A 4,037-nucleotide genomic window follows, 5' to 3' on the forward strand; every position below is an offset into this window, starting at 1 on the left:
TCTTTGTCAAAAGGACAGTTTGTAGCGTGTTGGGCTGCTAACCAAAAGGTTGGTAGTTAGAATCTACCAGGTATTCTCAGGAGAAAGATGAGCAGTCTCATTCCATAAATTTTTGCAGCTTTGAAAACCTGATGGGTGGTCACTTTAAGTCAGAATCAACTCAATTGCAGTGGGCTTAATCTTTTTCCAGAGTGTAGGTTGTGTGTTTGGGGTTGTTCAAATTGTTAACATGTCCAGCTGCTAACAAAAACTTTGAGGTTTGAGTGCAACGAGAAATATCTAAGAAAAACATCTGGGGTTGTGCTTTGGAAAAGTCAACCACTGAGAACCCGATTAGGACAGCTCTGCCGTGACAGACAATGTGTTGTCATGAGTTGGAATTGACCCCACAGAAATGTATTCCTGGGCAGGCACTATTTTATAAGATAATTTTACTGAAATGTTGCATTCCTAATATTTTATCCAACATTCATAGATACCACGGCACATGAATGTCTTACTTTTTTAAAATAATTTTCTTCTGACCAGGGGAAGAGAAGGCAGATGTAAGACCTTATCACTTTGTAACGTATGTTAACTCCTAGTTCTCATTGATGTCCTTTCCAAATTTATAAATAACCACACCTGAAATTACATGACTTTCCCCCAGAAGAGGCAACTGTGAGACATGGAAAAAGTGGAGAGGACATGTTCAGTTAGAGGCAGCGGCCTCATTCAATTAATGAACTTCTTGGGGGAGAACATAAGTAATTGCTTTTGAGGTTATTTCCATTGCCTTTGAAGGACAATTGAAATGCTCATCAAGATGTGCCAAATGTTTATAGAGAGTCTCTTGGGATGAATATCTGTTTTAAATAAGTGAATTTAAAGGGGCCTGTAACTCACTTAAATTACACCAAGATGGGACACTGGAGACACAGGATATAGCTTCCAGTTGAAATTCCTTGATCTCTGGCTTAGTCTTAATGTTATAGATAACAAAAGCCATCATTTTAAGATCTTTAACCAGTGATGTTCAAATGATATTCAGATGGGACACAGGCTTCAGGCTATTCCTGTGTTTGTTGGTTTACATCTATTTTCTTCTTAATGCAAAGGGTTAGCTTTTTACTTTTGGTCCTAGGAGCACATAGAGTTTGTGACTTGAAAAATTTCTTGACTTTTTCTCTGGCCAAAAGGAAATGAGAGCTAGGATAATGTTTTACCTTATCACTGGGATCTCAAAACCATGGTGTTACCTGTAAAGAATTGGCTATAGGGGTTTGGTGAGTCTCTGAGAAACTAGGACAGAGTGAGGTGGCACCAACGAGCTTGAGATGAGGATTGTTTGGTAAGGGAAGCACAATGCAGGGAAAAATGTGTATTTTGCCAATAAACAAAGGAAAGAACCAGTGGATTAAGACTGAGAACTGATATTTGACTTCTCTCTGCCACTAACACTATGGAATAATTTCACCAATGTATTAAACTTAACAAAAGTTATTCCATTTGTGATAATGTTAGCTTTTAAATATTGTAAAAAGAATGATTCAGGTAAGAAAGTGACATTTACTTTCATTCAAATTATGAAATGATCAGATTTTATTTCTATTAAGACACTCACGTGATATCTTTCTTTCAAATTTCCTGTTCCATTTAATTGTGGACCTCCATAAGCATCTATATGTTACATCTTATTTAGCTCATTTTTATCTTACCAATTACTTTCACTCCTCTTCCTCCAGTTCCCTTTAAATCTATGGATGTCATCTCCTTCAATATAACTCTCAAAAGACACATTTGTAAGACGACCACTGACCACTTTTAGCACGTTAGTTCTGCTCCAGAGTCCTACTCTTTCCTTATTCCAGTCTTTTCCCAACTGTGCGAAGCCGAATATAAAATTTAATATTCATAATAATCCAAATGCTATATCAGAATATAAGGGAGGTATAATACAAGCTGAAGTTCACCCTGCTAAAATATTATACATCTTAAGTGAAAATCTTATTAATTTTATCAACTATCTCTTTATCTCTATTGTTGTATACAGGAAAAACTCTGAAAGTGCTATCTCTACTCACTGTTTCTAATTTATTCTATTATTTAAGTGTTTTTATTGTGATTATATACAATAGTATTGTGTTGTTGATAGGTGCTGTCAAGTTAACTTCAAGTCAGAGTGGCCATCTGTATAATAGAGCAAAAGCCTGCTTGATCCTGCATCACCCTCCCCATCTCTGATGCTCTTAAATCCTTTACTGATGTTACAGTGTCAATCCCCCTCACTGAGAGTCTTCCTCTCTCTCACTGACTTCTTACGTTTCCAAGCATGATGGACCACAGGACCAATCTTACCTAACAATATGCCCAAAGTTATATGAGATGAAGTCTCACCATCTTTCCTCTAAAGAAGCATTCTGGTTGCACTTACAAGACAGAATTCGTTGTTCAGAACACAAAGACATCAGTTCTCCAGTCTCCCTTAGCCATTGTTCAACTTTCACCTGTGTATGGAGCAGTTGAAAATACTATGACTTGGATCAAGTGCACCTTAGTCTTTAGCACTTTAAAAGGGTCCTTGACAACATATTTAGCCCAAACAATACATCCTTTGATTTTTTTGACTGCTTTGACAGGTATTGATTATGGCCTGAAGTAAAATTAAATCATTGGCAGTTTCAATCTCGTCTCTTTGTTGTGATGTTTCTTATTGATCCAATTGTGAGGATTTTGGAGGTTTTTATGTTGAAGTATAATCTATATTGAAGACTGGAGTCTCTGATCTACCTTAGTAAGCACATCAAGTTGTCCTCATGTTTAACACACAAGGTTGAGTTGTTTGCATTTTGCAGATTGTTGATCAGGTTTGCTCCAATCCTAATGCCCGTTCTTTTTTTTAAAATTTTTTAAAAAAATTTTATTGTATTATTTTTATGTGTACCATCAAATCAGATCTGACTGGCACAGGAGGAGATTGCCCCCTCCTTCTCCAGCAGAGCATCTGGTGGATTTGAAGCGCGTACCTCTGGGATTGCAGTGCAGCACCTTACCATTAGGCCACCAGAGCTCCCTTCTAATGCCCATTCTTATACATATTATTCAGTTTCTTGAATTAATTGCTCAGTATACAGACCGAATGATGAAAAGATTCACCGTGAACACAACCCAGATTTTAAACCTTAAAGAATCACTGTTCTATTCTAATGTCTGCTTCTAGCTTTATGTACAGGTTCCACATAAGCACAATTAAGTGTTCTAAATTTCCCACTCTTATTAATGTTTGTAATTTATTGTGAACCACACAGTCAAATACCTTTGCAAAATCAATGAAACAGAAGCATACATTTTTCTGGTGTCCTCTGCTTTTAGCCATGATTCAGCTGGTGTCAGCAATGATGCCATTCGTTCCAAGGCCTCTTCTGAATCCAGCCTGAATTTCTGCAAGCTCCTTTGCAGAAAATGATTATTACTTTTTAATAATGTGCAGCAAGGTTTTACTAGCATTTTATATAAATTGTATTTGATAACTTGTGCATTTTGTTGGATCACCTTTGGTTTTGTTTGTTTTTGGGTTTTCAGGTCTTGTTTTGTGTTGGGCACAAATATATATCTTTTCCAATCAGCTGACTAGCTCTCTGTCTTCCAAACTTCTTGGCATAAGTGAGTGCATATGGCCATCACTGCATATATACTATCTTTTCATCCATGCTTATGTGTAAAATTCAATGACATTAATTATATTCACAGTCATCACTATTTATTTCCAAAATTTTTCATCAATCTGAACAGAAACTCATACTCTAAAGCAATAACTATCTGTGTCCCACTCCAGTGACTTTTTATAGCCATATCCAAGTTAATTGTTTTTTCAGATCTTAATTCACCTTGTTCAGTATTAATTAAATTAATTACTGTTGGGTTTTGGGTTCCTCGCCCCCCTTGTAATGTTTTTCACTTGAGTTTCTGGAGTTGATAGTATTTGCATTATCTTACCAGCTACTTTTTCACATTCTCCATTGTCAATTCACCTTACCTTTTCAAGTTTATTTTTTTTC

The sequence above is a fragment of the Elephantulus edwardii genome, unplaced genomic scaffold, assembly GCF_000299155.1.
Source record: "Elephantulus edwardii isolate Elephantulus edwardi_28Jun2011 unplaced genomic scaffold, EleEdw1.0 scaffold00140, whole genome shotgun sequence".
Taxonomy (NCBI): domain Eukaryota; kingdom Metazoa; phylum Chordata; class Mammalia; order Macroscelidea; family Macroscelididae; genus Elephantulus; species Elephantulus edwardii.